This window comes from Eubalaena glacialis, chromosome 9 (assembly GCF_028564815.1).
Source record: "Eubalaena glacialis isolate mEubGla1 chromosome 9, mEubGla1.1.hap2.+ XY, whole genome shotgun sequence".
In the NCBI taxonomy this organism is placed as follows: Eukaryota; Metazoa; Chordata; class Mammalia; order Artiodactyla; family Balaenidae; genus Eubalaena; species Eubalaena glacialis.
In genome coordinates, this window is record NC_083724.1 from 122,643,078 (window position 1) to 122,667,284 (window position 24,207).

The window sequence follows — 24,207 nt, forward strand, 5'->3', positions numbered from 1 at the left end:
ATAGTATCATGTCATCTGCAAACAGTGCCAGCTTTACTTCTTCTTTTCTGATTTGGATTCCTTTTATTTCTTTTTCTTCTCTGATTGCTGTGGCTAAAACTTCCAAAACTATGTTGAATAATAGTGGTGAGAGTGGGCAACCTTGTCTTGTTCCTGATCTTAGAGGAAATGGCTTCAATTTTTCACCATTGAGAACAATGTTGGCTGCAGGTTTGTCATATGTGGCCTTTACTATGTTGACGTAAGTTCCCTCTGTGCCTACTTTCTGCAGGGTTTTTATCATAAATGGGTATTGAATTTTATCAAAAGCTTTTTCTTCATCTATTGAGATTATCATATGGTTTTTATCCTTCAGTTTGTTAATACGGTGTATCACATTGATGGATTTGCGTATATTGAAGATTTCTTGCATTCCTGGGATAAACCCCACTTGATCATTGTGTATGACACTTTTAATATGCTCTTGGATTCTGTTTGCTAGTACTTTGTTGAGGATTTTGCATCTATATTCATCAGTGATATTGGCCTGTAGTTTTCCTTTTTTGTGACGTCATTGTCTGGTTTTGGTATCAGGGTGATGGTGGCCTCATAGAATGAGTTTGGGAGTATTCTTCCCTCTGCTATATTTTTGAAGAGTTTGAGAAGGATAAATGTTCGCTCTTCTCTAGATGTTTGATAGAATTCACCTGTGAAGCCATCTGGGCCTGGGCTTTTGTTTGTTGGAAGACTTTTAATCACAGTTTCAATTTCATTACTTGTGATTGGTCTGTTTATATTTTCCATTTCTTCCTGCTTCAGTCTTGGAAGGTTGTGCTTTTCTAAGAATTTGTCCATTTCTTCCAGGTTGTCCATTTTATTGGCATATAGTTGCTTGTAGTAATCGCTCATGATCCTTTGTATTTCTGCATTTTCAGTTGTTACTTCACATTTTTCATTTCTAATTCTGTTGATTTGAGTCTTTTCCCTTTTTTTCTTAATGAGTCTGGCTAATGGTTTATCAATTTTATCTTCTCAAAGAACAAGCTTTTAGTTTTATTGATCTTTGCTATTGTTTCCTTCATTTCTTTTTCATTTATTTCTGATCTGATCTTTATGATTTCTTTCCTTCTGCTAACTTTGGGGTTTTTTTGTTCTTATTTCTCTAATTGCTTTAGGTGTAAGGTTAGGTTGTGTATTTGAGATTTTTCTTGTTTTCTTGTTTCTTTTTCTTGTTTCTTATTGTATTGCTATAAACTTCCCTCTTGGAACTGCTTTTGCTGCATCCCATAGGTTTTGGGTCGTCATGTTTTCATTGTCATTTGTTTCTAGGTATTTTTTGATTTCCTCTTTGATTTCTTGGTTATTTAGTAGTATATTGTTTAGCCTCCATGTGTTAGTATTTTTTTACAGTTTTTCCCCTGTAATTGATATCTAGTCTCATAGCGTTGTGGTCGGAAAAGACACGTGATACAATTTCAATTTTCTTAAATTTACCAAAGCTTGATTTGTGACCCAAGATATGATCTATCCTGGAGAATGTTCCATGAGCACTTGAGAAGAAAGTGTATTCTGTTGTTTTTGGATGGAATGTCCTGTAAATATCAATTAAGTCCATCTTTTTTAATGTGTCATTTATTTATTTTCATTTTGGATGATCTGTTCATTGGTGAAAGTGGGGTGTTAAATCCTCTACTATTATTGTGTTACTGTTGATTTCCCCTTTTATGGCTGTTAACATTTGCCTTATGTATTGAGGTGCTCCTATGTTGGGTGCATAAATATTTACAATTGTTATATCTTCTTCTTGGATTGATCCCTTGATCATTATGTAGTGTCCTTCTGTGTCTCTTGTAATAGTCTTTATTTTAAAGTCTATTTGTCTGATGTGAGAATTGCTACCCCAGCTTTCTTTTGATTTCCATTTGCATGGAATATCTTTTTCCATCCCCTCACTGTTAGTCTGTATGTGTCCCTGGGTCTGAAGTGGTTCTCTTGTAGACAGCATATGTATGGGTTTGTTTTTGTATCCATTCAGCCAGTCTATGTCTTTTGGTTGGAGCATTTAATCCATTTACATTTAAGGTAATTATCTATATATATGTTCCTATTACCATTTTCTTAATTGTTTTGGGTTTGTTATTGTAGGTCTTTTCCTTCTCTTGTGTTTCCTGCCTAGAGAAGTTCCTTTTGCATTTGTTGTAAAGCTGGTTTGGTGGTGCTGAATTCTCTTAGCTTTTGCTTGTTTGTAAAGATTTTAATTTCTCTGTCAAATCTGAATGAGATCCTTGCTGGGTAGAGTAATCTTGGTTGTAGGTTTTTCCCTTTCATCACTTTAAATATATCCTGTCACTTCCTTCTGGCTTGCAGAGTTTCTGCTGAAAGATCAGCTGTTAACCTTATGGGAGTTCCCTTGTATGTTATTTGCTGCTTTTAATATTTTTTCTTTGTATTTAATTTTTGATAGTTTGATTAATATGTGTCTTGGTGTGTTTCTCCTTGGATTTATCCTGTATGGGACTCTCTATGCTTCCTGGACTTGATTGACTATTTCCTTTCCCATATTAGGGAAGTTTTCAACTGTAATCTCTTCAATATTTTCTCAGTCCCTTTCTTTTTCTCTTCTTCTTCTGGGACCCCTATAATTCAAATGTTGGTGCGTTTAATGTTGTCCCAGAGGTCTCTGAGACTGTCCTCAATTCTTTTCATTCTTTTTTCTTTATTCTGCTCTGTGGTAGTTATTTCCACCATTTTATCTTCCAGGTCACTTATCGGTTCTTCTGCCTTAGTTATTCTGCTATTGATTCCTTTTAGAGAATTTTTCATTTCATTTATTGTGTTGTTCATCTTTGTTTGTTTGCTCTTTAGTTCTTCTAGGTCCTTGTTAAACGTTACTTGTATGTTCTCCATTCTATTTCCAAGATTTTGGATCCTCTTTGCTGTCATTATTCTGAATTCTTTTTGAGGTAGACTGCCTATTTCCTCTTCATTTGTTTGGTCTGGTGGGTTTTTACTTTGCTCCTTCATCTGCTGTGTATTTCTCTGTCTTCTCATTTGCTTAACTTACTGTGTTTGGGGGTCTCCTTTTCACAGACTGCAGTTTCGTAGTTCCCTTTGTTTTTGGTTTCTGCCCCCAGTGGGTAAGATTGGTTCAGTGGGTTGCGTAGGCTTCCTGGTAGAGGGCACTGGTGCCTGTGTTCTGGTGGATGAGGCTGGATCTTGTCTTTTTGGTGGGCAGGACCGCATCCGGTGGTGTGTTTTGGGGTGTCTGTGAACTTATTATGATTTTAGGCAGCCTCTCTGCTAATGGGTGGCATTGTGTTCCTGTCTTGCTAGTTGTTTGGCATGGGGTGTCCAGCACTGGAGCTTGCTGGTCGTTGAGTGGAGCTGCGTCTTAGCATTGAGATGGAGATCTCTGGGAGAGCTCTCCCTGGTTGATAATACCTGGGGCCAAGAGGTCTCTGGTGGTATAGGAGTATCCATAGACCTCAACCATCATGCCGACCTTTCCACTTGGATTCCACTCCAGGGGCACAAAGTGAATGAACCGGGCTCCCACAGAGTGCAGTAACTTGTGGTGGCGTTCATGTTTCCTGCAGAGGTTCATCTCAGTAATGGCTCCACCATGTAAAGATTCCCTCAAGATAGTCAGTCTTGGTCAGACAGGCTGGGACCTCCTTGATTACATTTTGAAGGCTTTGACAGGGCTGACAATCTTCCAGTTTCATGATTCTCTCCTATAGATCCCCTATCTAAGCCTCCCTGGAATTTGATACACTCTGAGCTATTCATCCAAGCCCGTCCCCAGTTCAGTCTCATGGTGAGACTCCTGTCTCAGGCTCTACCCAGCTCAGGGCTCAGTGTTTTGCTTTATTCTTCCTGGAAATAAATTGTGATCTTCCTCCTCAGTCAGAGCTCCTCCTTCTCATATGAGCTCTTGTGGTTACCCAGCCCAGAAAGCCTGAAATTTAAGACCTGACTAGATAATGTTTTATCTTCGCATATCAAGTTAGACCTACCAGATTAAGATCCAGAAATGCAGCAGGCTGCTGCAGTTTCCATCCAAGCTCCCTGCAGCTAATGGTTAGTTTAAACTGTACATCTAGCATAAGGCCAGAGTAGGCTTTCAGGAGTGTGGCTTAAAACTAAAAGCTCTCCTCTTGGAATATAAAAAGGTGGAGTTCACAGACTCTGAGTTGTTTTCCTCTTGCATTTGAATATTACATGTTTTCAAGAGGTCTGGATTTTAGAGAATGTGTTTCCTCCTGTTTAAGGTTTTAGGTCTTTCTCTTCCCCAATCACAAAAGATGACTTGTGTGTCAGGATAGTTTGATCCCATACATAAAGCTACACAAACACATGGCCTTTTCATAACTTCACAAAGGGAAAACACTCATTGTATGTGGACTGCCAACCACCTGCTCTAATTTGTTATCCTCCCATTTGTCTCATTGCTGCCTGCTTTCTGGAAAGAACAAACCACAATACCCAGCCCTGAATATGTCTGTCCCCATCACCCAGCATGGCACTCAATTTACTGTGAATGAATGACAGGGTATATTTCTGAAAAACCTCAGTGGAAGAGCAGTTTAGTAATAGTCCCTTTCTGCTTGCCATGTTATACACTGCTATGAATAAAGGTTTAAGGAATTTTCTTTTTCTTTTTTCTACCAGAAAAGAGGTCCACAAGTATAATTTTATAACCATATTTAGGATAGAAGGTCTGTTTAATTATCATAATTTTAAAAATTAATTTAGGAATTCCCTGGCAGTCCAGAGGATAGGACTCGCTCGGCACGTTCACTTGCTATGGCCCCGGTTCAGTGCCTGGTCAGGGAGCTAAGATCTCACAAGCCATGCGGTGAGGCCTGAAAAAAAAATTATTTTAGTGTTGGCATTTCTTTTTTTTTTCAAATGGAAATATTGTTGAAACCAAGCAGGATCCTGTGGGGTCTTCCCTGGGGACAGACCCCTCTCTCCCCCCCATGTCCCCTGCCTGCTGTTTTTAGAAAAGCTTTAGCCTCTTAGGCCTTCTCCAGGTTCCAAAGAGCAAATTTAATCAGAGAATTGAGAAAATACATAAACAAAGGAAAATAGTCAAACAAGATGGAATAATAAGAGTGTAGCCATAAAACAAAGTCAAGGACCTTTAATTACTCCTCAAGGGCAATAGGTACTATTCTGAGCCACGTCCTTTGAGCTGTGTTGCAGATACTGAAACCCCCACCAGATAGAAGAAGTTAACTGCATGCTGACCACCAGCACGTAGACCCCAGACTGCTTGGAGGCAGAAAACTGGTAATTGAGTTTCCTGGAATATCACCCTGTCAGCTCACCATCAACCAATCAGAGAATTGTACACAAACTGATCATACACTCTGTGACCCTCTCCTTCCCCAGCCTTTCAAAACCCTTCCGTGAAATTCATCAGGGAATTCAGGTGTTTTGAGCATGAGCTGCCCATTCTCCTTGCTTGGTGCCTTGTAATGAACACTGCACTTTCCTTCCTCACAACCTGCTGTCAGTAGATTGGCTTTACTGAGCGAGGGAGAGTGGATCCAAGTTTGGTTCAGTAACATTGTTTACAGAATTTCCTGATTACTAAAACAAACTTATTCTTTTTTTAAAAAAAAATATATATATATACACACACATATTTATTTACTTAGCTGCACTGGATCTTAGTTGTGGCACACGGGATCTTCATTGCCCTGTGCAGGATCTTTAGTTGCAACACGTGGGATCTTTTAGTTGCAGCATGTGAACTCTTAGTTGGAACATGTGAACTCTTAGTTGTGGCATGTGAGATCTAGTTCCCTGACCAGGGAGCAAACTGGGGCCCCCTGCATTGGGAGGGTGGAGTCTTAGCCACTGGGCCACCAGGGAAGTCCCAAAAGAAACTTATTCTTTTTAAAATGGACACATTGAGTAAGAAATTAATAGGTAAATGGAAGAGAAATCCATAAATAGACACAGGTATAAATAGTAAATGTAGTGTATGATAAAGTTTACATTTCAAATCAGTGGAAAAGGAAATCACATTTAACAAATGATTCTGGCCTAACTAGCTTTCACTCCAAAAGAAAACCAAGTTATTCTCCCTATGTTACTCATGTATAAAAATAAATTTCAAGTGCATTAAATTCATTAGACAATTAAAACCCAAGAACGTTGAGATTATTTAGATAATTCTGGGGTGAAGGAACATTCGCTTGGCAAGATGAGGAACCTAAGTGACAAAGAAAAAGACCGATAGATTTGACCACAAACAAATTGACAAATTTCTGTATGGTCAAAGATGCCATAAAACATATCAGCAACTCTAGCCAGGGCCACAGGGAGCAAAAGTACCACCCAGCAGACCCCTGCTTGACTTCCTGGCCTCAGAAGTGTGAGAAATAATAAATCGTTGTTGTTTTAGGCCACTAAGTTTTAGGGTGGTTTGTTACACAGAAATATATAACCAAAGCACAGGAGTACCTGTTAAAGTGAAAAAAGAAAAAAAAAAAGTATGCTTTTTGACCCAGCAAACCCTCTTTTCAGAATCTATCCTTCAGAAATAATAATACCAGTGGAGACCATCTCTATGTCTGTTGAGTGGGATCTAATGAAATAGATTTCGGTACATTTATCTCATGGAGTATTGATATAATTAACAAGAATTAATTGATCTCTGCAGAAATGTTCATGATTTACTGTTAAAAAAATTCAGGTGGCAAAATAATGTATATACTATAATCTCATTTTAAAGGATTAAAACTAATATATATGAATACAAGCTCATGTATGTTTTTATGAGCTTAGAGAAAAACGTAGATTATATACGTGAAACTGTTAACAGTGGCTTCCTGGGGGAGTGAGCACAGGGTGAGTTCTGGAAACAGACTGCATACGGACCTTACGTATGCATGTTTGTGTTACTGGGTTTTTGCAAGGAACAGACTTTTTGTTGTTTGAAAGAAGAATCCAATAAAATATTTAAATAAAAAGAATCAAAGGAAGCTAAACACACTCTTGTTGTAAAAAGAAAAAAATATTACCGAAGTATATAAACTGGAAAGAGAAATAATCAGGTAATCCTTTTAACTCAGGTTATGAAACTGAGTCCCCCTAAAACCAAGTTCCCTTACCGAGTTTATGATTCATCTCTCCATCCAAAATTTTATCCCCTTTCTTGTCCCCTCTGACCTCAATCCTATGCTCACTGAACACTCATCAACCAGAATCAGATGACTAAAATTGTTGTTATTGATAACATTGTTAAAGTACTGAAATTGCTATTATAGATATCATTGACATATAAATGCAGGTTGTTTCTCCAGGGCAAGATGAGCTCACAGACCCCCCAGCCATGGAACACCTGGCCAGAGAATCATAATCCAGAGACATCCTGACTCCTGATTTTTGATTAAGAAACGTGACAAGACAATGATTAACCCCAGCTTCTCTGTTTTTTCCCTTTAAAACAAACAAACAAAAAAACCACACACACACACACACACACACACACACAACTCAAAGACCAAGGGGGAGTGGATCTGAGGATCGTCTCCCACCTCCTTGCCTGGATCCCTGCAATAAACCCTTACTTTGCTGCAAACTCCTCCTGTCGCTGTCGGAGTTTGGCTTTCTACGCCTTGGGCACTGGCCCTTTGCTCTGTTACAGTAAAGAGTAAACTGCATTATTTACTCAACAGTATGTCAGGGGCAACTTTCTGTGTCAGTACAAATAGATCCCAATCACCCTTTTTAATGTTTTCAGAATACTCCATTGTGTGGATATATTGGAATGTATTCAGTCAATTCCTTATTGTTAGACATTTACATTGTTTTTAGTTTTTCTGATTATAAACAATGATGGTTACCTTGTGTATATATATATATATATATTTGCCCTCTTGTCTTAGAAGTGAACTTGCTGTCAAGGATATGCATATAGCTGTCATGCCTTCTGCAAAGACTATAGCAGTTTATGTTCCCACCAGCAGTTTATGACAGGAGCCTAAAGAAGGATCTGACTAATCATTCTTCATGAAAGCAGCAAAAAAGAATTTACTTAGATTAGCAATTGGCAATGTTTTCATGTTGCTTTGCTGTACAAAGGGATGTGGGTAGAACTGGTGTTATTGTGCATTCAGACACCAAAATTCCTACTGACTGGGGGTGGGAGGGGTCACAGGAGGTTAGCCTAGGAGTCGAGAAATGAGGGAAACAAGTCTTTTGCTTGGAGATTGAAGAGAGGAGATATACCAAAGCAGACTGCCCCAGCTTGCCAGGTTGGATGACTTGCAGTGCCATCTTCTGGCAAAGAAGCCAAAAACGTTCAATTTCTATGCTAGCAATAAAGTACTTCTTATAAGCAGGACTAAACCAGACTGGCAGGAGAACCCAGAGAGGTTTTAGGCGCTGGTGTGTTTGGGAGGGCATGAGGGGGAAGGAAGCAGATTTCTTTGAAGCCAAGGTCTGAATCATTTACATCTGAGGTCTCTGGCAGAATCTGTGGTGTCTCTGCCACGCTACACACAACACATACAAACAGGTACTACAACCTGGGGAGTAACTAAGGTGGCTAGACCACCGTCCTCCTTCAGCCTCGAGTTTGGATTCTCCAGTATCTCGGCTTTACTCTAGGGAAGGCAATTTAGCTGAAGGACTACACCGCACCTGATCCCTTATTACACAGTCTGTCTCTATCTTTCAAAGTCCTGCAATGAAGAAAGGTACTTAGACCACTAACCCTTTCAATATACCAGCGAGTAATGCATACACCCGTTAGATGTAAAGGTGTAGAACCACATTTTGTTTATTTGTTTTGTTTTTGTTTTAATTTTTTTCTCTTTAAACCAAGTTATACTAAAAAAAAATTTCAAGACTTAAAAATACTTTCTTGCTTTAATCATCCAGAATATACTAGGAATAGGCTTGCTTTTTAAAAACATTCTGTTTATTTATTTATTTATTGAGGTACAGTCAGTGTACAATATTACATAAGTTTCAGGTGTACAACACAGTGATTCAATATTTTTACAGGTTATACTTCATTTATAGTTATTACAAAATAATGGCTATATTTCCCTGTGCTGTACAATATATCCTTTATCATTTATTTTATACATAGTAGTTGTACCTCAATCCCATACCCCCATCGTGCCCCTCCCTCCTTCCCTCTCCCCACTGGTAACTACTTGTTTGCTTTCTGTATCTGTGAGTCTGTTTCCTTTTTGCTGTTTTTTGTTTGTTTGTTTTTTAAAATATTCATTAGAGGGCTTCCCTGGTGGGCAGTGGTTGAGGATCCACCTGACAATGCAGGGGACACAGGTTCGAGCCCTGGTCCGGGAAGATCCCACATGCTGCGGAGCAACTAAGCCCGTGCGTCACAACTACTGAGCCTATGCTCTAGAGCCCGCGAGCCACAACTACTGAGCCCGTGAGCCACAACTACTGAGCCTGTGCTCTAGAGCCTGTGAGCCACAACTACTGAGCCCGTGCATCATAACTACTGAGCCTGTGCTCTAGAGCCCATGAGCCACAACTACTGAGCCTGCGAGCCACAGCTACTGAGCCCGTGTGTCACAACTGCTGAGCCCGTGTGTCACAACTGCTGAGGCCCACACACCGCAACGAGAGGGTCACCACAATGAGAAGCCCGCGCACTGCAAGGAAGAGTAGCTCCTGCTCGCCGCAACTAGAGAAAGCCCACACGCAGCAATGAAGACCCAACGCAGCCGAAAATAATAAATTTATAAAGGAAGAAAAAAAATATTTGTTGGATTATAGCTGATTTTTTGTTACATTCACTAGTTTATATTATTTTTTAGATTCCACATATAAGTGATATCATACAGTATTTGACTTATTTCACTTGTCTTGCTTTTTAAAGCAAATTTAGCCTAAAAATATGGCATCCCTAAGAAATGGCCCTCAAGTTAAAAAAAAAAAATCCCTTTTTCTGTGCGGTATGTGCGGGACGAATTTATCACAGGCTTTACTCCACACCAGCTTCAGTGGGTTCTGGCTGCCGCCTGGCCTCGCTCCTGTGAGTGAGGGACGCTCCGGTCTCCCTTTCCTCCTCTCCCCTCCTCCCGCACCTAGAGACCCGCCCTCGCCCCCGCCTGCCCTTCCCGGCCACCCCCGCTCCGCGCCGGCTTCGGCGCGCTGACGTCACATGCCCGCGCCAGGGACGCCCCGCCCTCTGCTCTGGCTCCGGGATTTGAGGCGCCGCTTGTGGAGTCCTGAGCCCGAACCCGGAGCGCATCTCCGCGTTGTCGGGTAGCCAGCGCCCGCGTGGCGAGGCTGGGGGACGAACCGGCAAGGAGCCCCCAGCCCCAATGCGCCCGGCCCGCGAGGCCGCCGGCAGCCGCCTGTGAGAAGTTGGGGGGCGGCGCCCGGGGAATACCCCACGCCGCCGCCGCCGTTGTCAGGGGCTCGGAAACCGGTTTGTTTCGTCCGGCGGCGCGGACCCGTGTCCCGGGGCGTTGGCCGGGGCGGCGCGGGCTGCGGCCCGATGCCCTTTCCGGACCGCCGGGGGGTGCCTCGGACTCGCTGAGCCCCGCGGGAAGGCGGCGACCCCCGGACGGTGCCCGCCCACGGCCTGGGTCCTGAGGTGAGCTGCGCTCGGGCCGGCGTGACGTGCGCGATGGTGGGGTCGCTCGGGAAACGGGAGAGCTTGCCTCGACTTCCGATGTAGAGGCTGCGGGGTCCTCCCTGCAGCGCGCGGAAAATAGCACCAGTAGCCGCACCTCGTCAAGATGGGAGTTCTCTAAGGAACCGTGTGTGTTACTGAGCACCCTTTGGACATTATTTAAAAAGCGATAGTGATCATGGAATTAAAATAAGAATAGAAGCGTTGCTATGGGTAAGAAGTCATTTACGTTGCTTGTATCTTGTCTGCGATCTTTACGTATACCTTTTAACTGGAAAATGAGTAGCAGTTAACTGGCTGGCCCATAATCTTATATTTCAGTTCCCATAGTTGATTCAACAATTTCTTTATGGAAGGCATTGAAAGTTCTAGGACTTGTAGAGTTCATCACTACTCTTTTTTTAATGCAGGCCTGATTTTTGTTCTCTAATGTAAGATCCGCCCCCCCCAAGAAGCAGAAATTTTTGTATTGCCAGGGTAGGTTACATCAGAAATAATTATGAAGGATTAAAAGTAATATCCAGTATATGCTAATAATGGCCTTTTCTTATGATTCAGCAGTATTGCAGAGATGATGGAGGGAAGCCAGATATGGAGAGAAGTAGTTCTTTGTTTCTGCTTTAGATTTGTCTGAAATGAGAGCATCCGCAGATGTGTTTTAACGTTGCCCTCTTGTTTTTGGTGAGAGGTAAGGAGCCTATTTTGTGGGAAAATAGGTTTTTGCACGTTAAGAGTCACCTCTGGGAGTTTAGTAAAGGTTATGGAACTTGGCCACGGGAGTTCTTTTGAGGTCATTTTAATAATGCATTGACGTTGTACTCCAAGTAAATTTTCCTCTGTCTAATCCCCTGGACTTGAATGTATCCATTTCATGAATGTAAACTCTTTATTTACATGTTGGTACTTTCACTAGGGAAGCTGTTAATCGTTGTCTGAATAGTCTTACAGAGAGGAATAGACTTACAGAGAAGAACAACAAATATTTTGAAAAAACTCTATTAGGAATCCCGCTTTTGCTTTCTGCTTTTTTGAATTATGAGAAATAAGACAGGGCTTTTCCTCATTGAGGAGTTAAACTGAGCCTCTCCCATAACCCAAAATGGTATTCATTATTTGGGGAGAACTATGTGTGTAGATCCTGGTTGCAGACAGTACCCTGAGGGCTTCCTGAAATCTGTTGACACTTCTTTACCAGTGTTTCCCTTCAGGACAACTAGCTTGTGCATCAAATAGCTGAAGCAGCTGAAGAGGCTTAATGTTCCAGATTGGTGGGGATACAGCTTTTCATTCATACACTCTGACATTTTTCTCATTCAGTGCACAAAATTTTATTATGTCAAACATTTATTTGTGGCTTAAAGGTGTTCTTAGTAAAAAGTGAGGAAAGATGTCTAACTTGACTAGAGGCTAAGATATTTTTTCTGGAGCGTAGTTGACATACTTGAAAACAGTGATGCCATATAGAAAAATTTGATGGACATTTATGTATTTTATCGTCTGAAATTTGTGTTGGTGTAAAGCGAAGAAAATGGATTTAATTTTTTTTCCATATGGCTACCTAGTTGTCTAAAAACTATTTATTTCAAAATCCATCTTTTCCTTACTGATTTAAAATGTCACCATGGTCATCCACCAAATTAAAAAAAATTTTTTTTATATATTTCTGGACTTTCTATGATTTACCTGTCTAGTTCATAATTATTACTTCTTTATAATGTGTCTTGATATCAAGTAGAACAACTCTTCCTTCCTTGCTCTTTTTTTTTTCAGTATCTCTGGCTATTATTTCTTCTTTTTTTCACATTAACTTTAAAAATCAGCTTGTCTGATCACCCTCACCCCCAGAGTCTGTGTTTTTACTAGGGAAGCATTAAATTTAGAGATTAAGAATTAAAATCTTTCAAATATTGAAACTTCCTTTCCTTTTCTTCCTTCCTTCCTTCCAGGTATGTCTTTTTGTTTTTTCTTCATTTTTTCTCTCTGTTCTTTTGTTGAATATATTCTTCTGGTTTATTTTCCAGATTACTAATCCTGCTGTATGCTGCCTGCTGTAAAACCCATGCAATGAGTTCTTAATTCCAGATATTTTATATTTTAGTTCTAGAAGTTTATTTAGTTTCTAAAAATAAATTTCAGTTCTTTGTTGAAATTCTCCATCTTTTAAAAAATCACTTTTGTCCATCGTTTCCTCTTATTTTCTTGAACTTATTAATCAAGGTTATTTGAAGTCCCCTGCTGATAGCTCTGTATTTGAGTCGTTCCTGTGTCTGTTTCTATCGTTAGGACTAGTCTGTTTTAGTCTTGCCCTGTATCTGCACAACTTAGGAGTGGGCTGACTGACAGGAGAGGAATTTACGTGCACATCTTTGGCCTCCTGTTCCTTTTCCTCCTCCCCAGGATTTTGGCGGCCCTAAACTCTGACCTCTCTGTCCTCAGCCCATAAGGCTGCTGCTTTCTACTCAAGCTCCATTCTGCTGTGCCACAGTTTGGAAAATGTCTTCAGGGAAAAGGCTGGGGTAATGTGGGACTCACTAGGATATCCCCACCTCTCAGTGAATTTCTTTCTGTTCTTCTATATGTTTTACTCAGGGTTCGTGATTGTTTTTGGAGGCAGGGTGGTCTGGTAAAAGTGCACCATCATGGTCGGAACAGTCTAACCGTTCATTATGTCAGCTTTCATTCAGTCTCCCAGACGGTATTTCCATTCTCAGCTGTGATGGGTGTTCCGAATCTGGAGACATCTCTCCCCTGCTGCCAAGATGGGAGGGGTGGTCACCTGACTGGGAGAGGGGATGGAGGAGCTGTGTGTCAGACAGCTTCTTACAAAGTCTCCGCCAGTTATTGAGCTAGTCTGTAGTGGAAGTGACTTCCTCCCCACTCGTGGCTGAGGACACAGCTTTCTCTAGTTTCCTGAGTCAGTTGCTGCTTGCTCTTGTGTTTGTCAGCTTCCAGAATTTTATTGCCATTGCTGTCTCTCCTCTTCTGCCTTTCTGATCCTTTCAAGCTGTGTTAGCTGGGTTTAGGGAAGAAGCAGAGGTAAATATGTACGTTCAGTCTGGTATCTTAAATTGTAAGTTGCAGTTTATTTTTTGGCTTTTTAAAGATTTAGGCTAAAGATTTGTGGCATCTTTTGATTTTTCTGAAGGAAAGACTTTGGCCATCTCTCTGTCATTCCTACTCTTTGTGGCTAATAGTGCAATTTTAAATTGTTGAAGTTTCCTACTTTCTGACCTACTTTTTAATTTTTTTCTCCTTGAGTCACAGACTTAGAATTCGTGGGGCCCTTAAGATAGTATTATATTTAAATCTTTAGTGTTTTTAGATGAAGAAACTAAGACCCAGGGAAGTCGGGTGGTTTGCTTTTGGTCACGTAGCTTTTCTCTTCTGAATCCATTGCTTTATTTGTTATATCACAAGACTCTTGGAAATCTTAAATATCAAAAAAATCTATAATTTTATACTTTGAATATCTTCAGTATCACATATGTATTACGAGGATTAAATTGATGTAATTGTTAGAGACCTTAAGATACTGTCAAGTTGGTATGTGATTTCCCTCTGACTTTGGAAGCTGAAGCATAGAAAGGACAAATATTTATTTATAATTTGGGTTTATTACAGTAATGAAATTAGAACAGGATCCGTGTGCTTCTTCAGTTACATGTTACGACGATTTTGGATGTGTAAGCCTATATACATTTTGTTGTTACCTTTTATTTCCTTTGGTTTAAAAATCTCCTAGAGTTGTTATTCAGCTGAGAAGTCTCCTGACTAGGAAGTAAGTACCCCAGTTAGATATGCTTTAAGACGCTGAAATTATCTATCTTGCCGTGTTTTCCCTTTCACTTCGTCTGGCGTCCGATACTAGTCAAGTGTAGACTCTGCAGAATAGGAGGGGTTGTTGGTTGCTCTGGAACTCACCTACCACGCCTTTCATTGTCCAGAAAGGTGTCTGCACTGGACGTTATTTGGTGGCAGTGAGAGCCGTCTTTCTTCCCTTCCGGGGCAGTAGATTCTCCTCCACTTTGCTGAGGTGGCAGAACACACTAGAGTCCTGTGGTGGGCAGCGGACTGCCGTGCTCGGACCCTCGGGGCCTCCATCTTGTTAGCGTGGGCCCTCGAAAGGAATTGGCAGCTCCATTTTGGGGGAGGGCCAAGTGGACTAATTGTGTTTTATTCTTGGCAGAAGTCACAGAGTAATGATGGTTGTGAAGTAGTCTCATTGTACGGTTACCATTGAATGTAATTTGATTTATGAAATTTAGTTTTCTAAGATGAGCTTATATTTTTTCTAAACAGCGTAGTAATGTGATATCATGTCCTGGAGAAATCATTAAATTCTGGCTGGTGCCCAGAGAGCTATTATATTAGGCCGGTTGGCCAAACTTGGGCTTGAAAGTAAGTTTGGAGTGACTTTTCTTCTTTAACTCACTAGCGATGCTGTAGTGCTGTCATAATAGTTAATTTCTTGTTTCTCTTATAGCTGCTAAAAGCCATGTCATTTCTTACAGAAAGTTTGAAATAGAAAAGTTTCCTGAGGTAGAAGAAGGCTCTTTCCCACAAATTTCTATTCAGCATGATTATCCCATTGATTTACCACAGGCAAAGTTCTGGCCTTTGAGTCTTACAGGCCCAGGATACGAATTTTGTCATTTAAGGAGACTGGATCAATATATCAGAGGCAAAATAAAATTAAATTTAGTATTAATGGGTGAAATGAGAACATGGATTTGTTCACTTACAATGAGAGATATGGTAAACTGTCATAGAAATTTTAATATAGTCTTCATGACAAGCTCATTTTCTCCTAGAAGGGAATCGTACATAGAAAGCCTGCTTGCTATGGAATGGAAATACAAAAGAGCAAGGTATGTGAATCACTATTTTTCGAATTATTTATTTAGACTTTATTTTTTTATCGAAGTATAGTTGACTTACAATATTATATTAGTTTCAGGTGTGCAATATAAAGATTCGATTTTTTTATACATTACAAAGTGGTCACATGATAAGTCTAGTTACAATCTGTCACCATATAAAGTTATTACAGTGCTATTGACTGTATTCCCTATGTTGTACGTTACATCCTCATGACTTATTTGTTTTGTAGCTGGAAGTTTGTACCTCTTAGTCTCCCTAACCTATTTCACTCATCAACCCCCCCACCCCTCTAGCAACCACCAGTTTGTTCCCTGTGTCTATGAGTCTGTTTCTCTTTTGTTACATTTCTTCATTTGTTTTCTTTTATATATTCCATTTATAGGTGAAATCATATAGTATTTGTCCTTCTCTGTCTGACTTTCTTCACTTAGCGTAATGTCCATGTTATTGCAAATAGCAGATTTCATTCTCTCTCTCTCTCTTTTTTTTTTTTGGCTGTGCCATGTGGCTTGCAAAATCTTCCCCAACCAGAGATTGAACCCAGGCCCCGGCAGTGAAAGCGCCAAGCCCTAACCACTGGACCACCAAGGAATCCCCTCATTCTTTTTTATTATGGAGTAATAGACCATTGTATATATATACCAAGTCTTCTTTATCCATTCATCTATTGATGGACAATTCGGGTGCTTCCATATCTTGGCTATTTTAAATAATGCTGCATTGGGGTGCACATATCTTTTTTTTTTTTTTTAAGTTATTATTCGGGGGTGGTTTTTTTTTAAATTATTTATTTATTTGTTTGTTTATTTTTGGCTGTGTTGGGTCTTCGTTTCTGTGCGAGGGCTTTCTCTAGTTGTGGCGAGCGGGGGCCACTCTTCATCGCGGTGCGCGGGCCTCTCACTGTCGCGGCCTCTCTTGTCGCGGAGCACAAGCTGCAGACGCGCAGGCTCAGCAGTTGTGGCTCACGGGCCCAGCTGCTCCGTGGCGTGTGGGATCTTCCCAGACCAGGGCTCGAACCCGTGTCCCCTGCATTGGCAGGCAGACTCTCAACCACTGCACCACCAGGGAAGCCCCCGCACATATCTTTTTGAATTAGTGTTTTTGGTTTCTTCAAATGCCCAGAAGTGGAATTGCTGGATTATGTGGTAGTTCTATTTTTAATTATTTGAGGAACCTTCATACCATTTTCCAGAGTATCTGCAGCAACTTACATTTCCACTGAGAGTGCACGAAGATTCCCTTTTCACTACATCCTCTCCAACACCTTTTTTTGGTTGTCTTTTTGATAATAGCCATTCTGACAGGAGTGAGGTGATATCTCACTGTGGTTTTGATTTGCATTTCCCTGATGATTAGTGAAGTTGGGTATCTTTTCACGTGTCTGTTGGCCATCTGTAGGTCTTCTTTGGAAAAATGTCAAGGGTCTCATCCCAGTTTTTAATGGTTTTTTTTTTTTTTTTGATGTTGAGTTGTATGAGTTCTTTGTATATTTTGGATATTAACTCCTTATAAAGTATAATGTTTGCAAGTATCTTCTCCCATTCAGTAGACTGCCTTATTGTTTTGTGGTTAGTTTCCTTTGCTGTGTAAGTTTTTTAGTTTGATGTAGTTCCAAATGTTTATTTTTGCTTCCATTTTCCTTGCCTGAGGAGAGGTATCTAAAAAAATAGTGCTAAGATTTCAAAGAGTATACTGCATATGTTTTCTTCTAGGAGTTTTATGGTTTGAGGTCTTACATTTAAGTCTTTAATTCATTTTGAGTTTATTTTTGTATATGATATGAGAAAGTAGTCCAGTTTGTTTCTTTTGCATGTGGCTGTCGAGTTTTCGCAACAACCTTTATTGAAGAGGCTGACTTTTCCCTGTTGTATATTCTTGCCTCCTTTGTCTTAGATTAATTTGCCCATATTAGTATGGGTGTATTTCTGGGCTCTCTATTCTGTTCAGTTGATCTGTGTGTCCGTTTTTGTGCCAGTACCGTACTGTTTTGATTACTGTGGCTTTGTAGTATAGTTTGAAATCAGGGAGTGTGATACCTCCAGCTTTGTTCTTCTTTTTCAAGATTGTTTTGGCTATTTGGGGCCTTTTATATTTCCATACAAATTTTAGAATTATTTGTTCTAGTTCTTTGAAAAATGCCATTGGTATTTTGATAGGGATTGTATTGAATCTGTAGATTGCCTTGGGGAGGATGGTCATTTTTACAATATTGAGTCTTCCAATCCATGAGCACAGTATATCTTTCCATTTGTTTGTGTCATCTTCAGTTTCTTTCATCATTGTCATACAGTTTTCTAAATACAAGTCTTTTATTGATAACCTCTGTAGTCATATTTATTCCTAGGTATTTTATTCTTTTTGCCACAGTTGTAAATGATATTTTTTCTTAATTTCTCTGATAGTTCATTGTTAGTGTATAGAAATGCAACAGATTTCCGTATATTCATTTTGTATCTTGCACCTTTACTCTATTCATTTATTAGTTTTAATAGCTTTTTGGTGGTGTCTGTAGGATTTTCTGTATATCAGGTATTTCTAGTATCATGTCATATGCAAACAGTGACAGTTTTACTTCTTCTTTTCCAACTTGGATTCCTTTTATTTCTTCTTCTTGTATGATTGCTTTGGCTAGCAAAGCTACCAGTTGCTTTGATTTGACTTGCAATGCTATGTCGAATAAAAATGGCAGTATTTGGCATCCTTGTCTTGTTCCTGATCATAAAGCAAATCCTTTCAGCTTTTCACCGTTGAGTATGCTGTTGGATGTAGGTTCATATATGACTTTTATTATGTTGAGGTATGTTCCCTCTATACCCATTTTGCTGAGAGTTTTTATAGATGGATGTTGAATCCTGTCAAAAGCTTTTTCTTCATCTATTGAGATGATCGTATGGTTTTTATTCTTCAATTTTTTTCATATGGTGTATCACATTGGTTGATTGGCAGATATCTCACCATCCTTGCATCCCTGAGTTAAATCCCACCTGATCATGGTATATGATTCTTTTAATGTATTGTTGAATTTGGTTTGCTTATATTTTGTTGAGGATTTTTGCATCTGTGTTCATCAGTGATATTGACCCTTAAAGTGATATTTTCCTTTTTTGTGGTATCTTTGTCTGGTTTTGGTATCAGGTGATGTTGGCCTTGTAGAATGAGTTCAGAAGTGTTCCTTCCTCTTCAGTTTTCTTTGACTAGCTCGAGAAGGATAGGTGTTAACTCTTCCTTAAGTGTTTTGTAGAATTCACCTGTGAAGCTGCCTGGTTGTGGACTTCTGTTTGTTGGGAGTTTTTTGATTAGTGATTCAATTTAATTATTGGTGAGCAGTCTTTTCATACTTTTTTTCCTTCCTGTTTCAGTCTTGGGAGATTGTTTCTAGAAATTTATCCATTTCTTTTAGGTTGTCTATTTTATTGGTATATAATTATGTACAGTAATCAGTTATGATCTTTTGTGTTTCTGTGGTATCATTGTAACTTCTCTTTCATTTCAGATTTTATATATTTTTCTCTCTATTCATAAGTCTGGCTAGAGGTTTAGTAATTTTCTTTATTTTTTCAAAGATCCAACTCTTAGTTTCATTGATCTTTTCTATTTTTTTTTTTAGTCTCTATTTCATTTATTTTTGCTGTGAACTCTGTTTTTTCCTTCTATTAACTTTGGGTTTTGTTCTTTTTGTAGTTTCTTTTGGTGTAAGGTTAGATGGTTTATTTGAGATTTCTTGTTTCCTGAGATAGTCTTGTATTGCTGTAAACTTCCCTCTTAGAACTGCTTTTGCTGTGTCTCACGGATTTTGGATCATTGTGTTTTTTTTTTTTTTTTTTTTTTTTTAAATATATTTATTTATTTTTAATTTTATTTATTTATTTATACTTATCCTTGTCTGTGTTGGGTCTTCGTCTCTGCGCGAGGGCCCCCTCCAGTCGCGGCAAGTGGGGGGCCACTCCCCATCGCGGTGCGCGGGCCTCCCACCGTCGCGGCCTCTCTTGTTGCGGAGCACAGGCTCCAGACGCGCAGGCTCAGCAGTTGCGGCTCACGGGCCCAGCCGCTCCGCGGCACGCGGGATCCTCCCAGACCAGGGCTCGAACCGCGCCCCCTGCATTGGCAGGCAGACTCCCAACCACCGCGCCACCAGGGAAGCCCGGATCATTGTGTTTTTGTTTTCATTTGTCTCCAGGTATTTTTTGATTTCGTGTTTAATTTCTTTAGTGATGTATTTGTTGTTTAGTAACATATCCTCATTTTTAATTTTTTTGCAGTTTTCTTCTTGTAATTGATTTCTAATCTCTGTTGTGATCAGAAAAGATGCTTGATATGATTTCACTCTTCTTAAATTTATTGAGACTTGTTTTGTGACCTAGCATATGATGTATCTTGGAGAATGTTCCATGTGTGCTTGAAGAATGTGTGTTCTGCTTTTGGATAGAACATTCTATATATATCTCTTAAGTCCATATGATCTAATGTGTCATTTAAGGCCATTGTTTCCTTATTGATTTTCTCTCTGGATAATCTGTCCATTGATGTAAGTGGGGTGTTAAATTTGCCTACTGTTATTGTGTTTCTGTCAATTTCTTCCTTTATGTTTGTTAATATTTGCTTTAGGTATTTAGGTGATCCTATGTTGGGTGCATATATATTGACAATTGTTATATCTTCTTGTTAGATTGACCCCTTTATCGTTGTCTATTGTTATTCTATGTCTCTTTTTTTTTTTAACATCTTTATTGGAGTATAATTGCCTTACAATGGTGTGTTAGTTTCTGCTTTATAACAAAGTGAATCAGTTATACACATACATATGTTCCCATATCTCTTCCCTCTTGCATCTCCCTCCCTCCCACCCTCCCTATCCCACCCCTCTAGGTGATCACAAAGCCCCGAGCTGATCTCCCTGTGCTATGCGGCTGCTTCCCAGTAGCTATCTATTTTATGTTTGGTAGTGTATATATGTCCATGCCACTCTCTCACTTTGTCACAGCTTCCCCTTCCCCTTCCCCTTCCCCATATCCTCAAGTCCATTCTCTAGTAGGTCTATATCTTTATTCCCGTCTTACCACTAGGTTCTTCATGACCTTTTTTTTTTTTTTCCCCTTAGATTCCATATATATGTGTTAGCATTCTTTGTCTCTTGTTACAGTCTTTGTTTTAGAGTCTGTTGTCTGCTATAAGTATTGCTACACCAGCTTTCCGTTTCCCTTTGCATGGAATACCTTTTTTCATCCTCTCACTTTCAGTCTGTGTGTGTCTTAGCTCTGAAGTGAGTCTCTTCTAAGGCAGCATACATGCTGTATCTTTTGATTGGAGCATTTAGTCCATTTACATTTGAAGTAATTATTGATAGGTGTGTACTTATTGCTCTTTTGTTAATTGTTTTCTCATTCTTTTTTAAGTTCTTTTTGTTTTTCGTTTGCTCTCTTCCCTTGTGATTTGATGGCTATCTTTTTTTTATTTTTGGCTGCGCAATGTGCCTTGTGCAATCTTACTTCCCCGACCAGGGATCGAACCCGGGCCCATGGCAGTGAAGGTGCCGAGTCCTAACCACTGGACTGCCAGGGAATTCCCTTGATGGCTGTCTTTAGTGTTATGTTTGGATGCCTTTCTCTTTTTTGTATATCTATCTATTATACGTTTGGTTTGTGGTTACCATGAAGTTCATATATAACAACCCCCTTCCCTCCCTAACCCTCTCTCCCCACTGTCTCTCTCTCTCTCCCTCTCTCTCTCCCTCCCTCCCTCTCTCTTCTCTCCGTCTCTCTCTCTCTCTCTCTCTGTGTATATATATATATATATATATATATATATATATATATACACACACACATACATATGTATGTGTGTGTGTGTGTATGTACTATGATTATTTTAAGTTGATGATCTCTTAAGTCCTAATGCATTCTAACAATTTTGTGTTTTTTCTCCCTACCCCCCAAATTGAATGTTTTTGTCTTCAATTTTTTGCATCTTTTTGTTTATGTATCCCTTAACTATTTAATGTGGATATAGATGATTTTACAACTTTTCTTTTTTAACCTTCCTGCTAGCTTTATAAGTGGTTTATCTACTACTTTTACAGTGTGTTTGTCTTTACCAATAAGATTTTTCCTTTTGTAATTTTCACATTTCTAGTTATGGTCTTTTCTTTTCCACTTAGACAAGTCTTTGTACATTTCTTGTAAAGCCAGTTTAGTGGTACTGAACTCTTTTCACTTTTGCTTTTCTATAAAACTTTTTATATCTCCTTCAGATCTGAATGATAGCCTTGCCAGGTAGAGTATTTTGGGTTATAAGCTTTTTCCTTTCATCATTTTGAATGTATTATGCTACTCCCTTCTGGCCTGCAAAGATCAGCTGATGATCTTTTAGAAGTTCTCTTGTACATAACTAGTTGCCTTTCCTTTTTTTTTTTTTAAGATTTTTTTGATATGGACCATTTTTTAAAGTCTTTATTGAATTTGTTACAACATTGCTTCTGTTTTATGTTTTGGTTTATTTGGCCACAAGGCATGTGGGATCTTAACTCCCCGACCAGGGATCGAACCCACACCCTCTGCATTGGAAGGCGAAGTCTTAACCACTGGACAACCAGGGAAGTCCCATAACTAGTTGCTTTTCTTTTGCTGCTTTTTTTAAAAAATTTTATTTATTTTTGGCTGTGTTGGGTCTTTGTTGCTGTGCACGGGTTTTTTCTAGTTGCGGCGAGCAGGGGCCACTCTTCTTTGCGGTGCGTGGACCTCTCTTTGCAATGGCTTCTCCTGTCGTGGAACATGGGCTCCAGGTGCACGAGCTTCAGTAGTTGTGGCTCGCGGGCTCTAGAGCGCAGGCTCAGTAGTTGTGGTGCATGGGCTTAGTTGCTCTGCGGCATGTGGGATCCTCCCGGACCAGGGCTCGAACCCATGTCCCCTGCATTGGCGGGCGGACTCTTAACCACTGCTCAACCAGGGAAGCCTTCTTTTGCTGCTTTTAAGGTTCTGTCTTAATCTTTAATTTTTGCCATTTTCATTTTAATGTTTCTTGCTGTGGACCTCTTTGGGTTTATCTTGTTGGGGACTCTCTGTACTTCTTGGACCTGGATATGTTTTCTTTCCCAGGTTAGGGAAATGTTCAGCTATTATTTCTTCAAATAAGTTCTCTTCCTCTTTCTCTGTCTCTTCTCCTCCTGGGACCCCTTATAATGCTAATGTTACACATTGGATGTTGTCTTAGCGGTCTCTTAAACTATCTTCATTTTTAAAAATTATTTTTTCTTTTTTCTCTTCAGCTGGGTGATTTCAACTACTCTGTCTTCCAGTTTGCTGATCTGTTCCTCTGTATCATCTAATCTACTGTTTATTCCTTTTAGTGTATTTTTTATTTCAGTGATTGTATTCTTCATATTTGTTGGGTTTTTTCCTTATGTTCTTTAACTCCTTGTCAAACTTCTAAGAGTGTTCATCCATTTTTCTCCTGAATTTATTGAGCATCTGTATGATCATGACCTTGAACTCTTTATTGGGTAGATTGCTTATCTCCATTTTGCCTAGTCCTTCTGGGGTTTTGTCTTGTTTCTTCCTATGGTATGTGTTCCTCTGTCTCCTCATTTTACTGAATTATCTATCTTTATTTCTATGAATTAGGTAGGTCGGTTGTGTTTCCCAATCTTGGACAAGTGGCTTTGTGTAGGAGTTGTCCTATGGGGCCCAGTGGCACACTCCTCTTTGGTCACAAGAGCTATATGCTCTAGGAGTGTCCCTTATGTGGGCCCTTCTTTTTTGGTGGGGCTGCCCTGTGGCCTGGTTGATTGTCAGGTCCTGCATCCTGTGGTGGCTGCCACTGGTGGGTGGGGCTGGGTACTAGTGTAGCTGACTACAGGTCCCCAGGGGGTGGCCTCCAGGGCTGCCATCTGGTTAGTGGTTGGGTAAGCTCATGTCACTAGAGGGAGGACTCCAAAATGGCTTTTGCACCATCAGTGTCTTCGTGGAAGAACAGACTTCCAAAAATGGCTGCTGTGAGCGTCTGTGTCCCCAGGGGAGTCCCAGTGGCCCTCCTGCCTCTCCGGGGGGCTCTCCAAGATTAGCAAGTGGGTTTGATATAGGCTTCTTTCAAATTACTGCCTCTCAGAGCTGTATCTCAGAGTGGGTGAGATTTTGTGTGCACCCTTTAAGAGTAGAGTGTTTTTTTTCTGCAGCGCTCTGGCTCTCTTATATGCAAGCTCTGCTGGCCTTCAAAGCCAGGTATTCTGCGGGCTCATCAACCTGGTGCAGGAGCCCTGGGCTGGGGAGCCTCATGTGGGGCTTGAACTCCTTGCTTCTCGGGGAGAACCTCTGCATTTGTGATTATCCTCCTATTTGTGGGTCACCTGCCCATGGCTGTGGGTCTTGTCTATACTGGGTCTCCATCACTCCTACCCATCCCATTGTGGTTCCTTCTTTGTATTTTCAGTTGCAGAAAATCTTTTCTGCTGTTCTTCTGGTTGTTCTTATAAGTAGCTGCTCTTTAAATAGTTGTACTTTTGGTGTGTTTGTGGGAGGAGGTGAGCTCAGGGTCTTCTTACTCTGCCATCTTGGCCACACTGCCCTAAATTAAATATTTATTATTTTTAGATTAACAAAGTGAATTCTTGTATCTTCACAGTATGTGTGATCTTGCCAGTAGGCAGTGCTAGAGGTTGCTTTTGGGATACTTTTTCTCTCCCTTCCTCTCCCTCCATCTATCCTCCTCCCCTTCCC

The 24,207-nt window shown here is 40.1% G+C and overlaps 1 protein-coding gene across 7 annotated transcripts in view; it reads left to right on the forward strand.

Moving 5' to 3' along the window:
- The window catches only part of NEK1 (NIMA related kinase 1), a 227,791-nt gene that overhangs the window by 8,737 nt on the left and 194,847 nt on the right, over nt 1-24,207 (forward strand). For 4 of the 7 annotated variants that reach the window (XM_061200802.1, XM_061200796.1, XM_061200801.1 and 1 more), the window contains exons 1-2: nt 10,186-10,579; nt 15,430-15,486. The exons of 1 other annotated variant lie outside the window; for it this stretch is intronic. The gene's annotated coding sequence lies outside the window, so the exon portion shown is untranslated. Of the gene's footprint in view, nt 1-10,185; nt 10,580-11,197; nt 11,307-15,429; nt 15,487-24,207 lie in introns of those variants that run through there. 2 more of the 7 variants (XM_061200798.1, XM_061200797.1) reach the window with 2 other exon arrangements.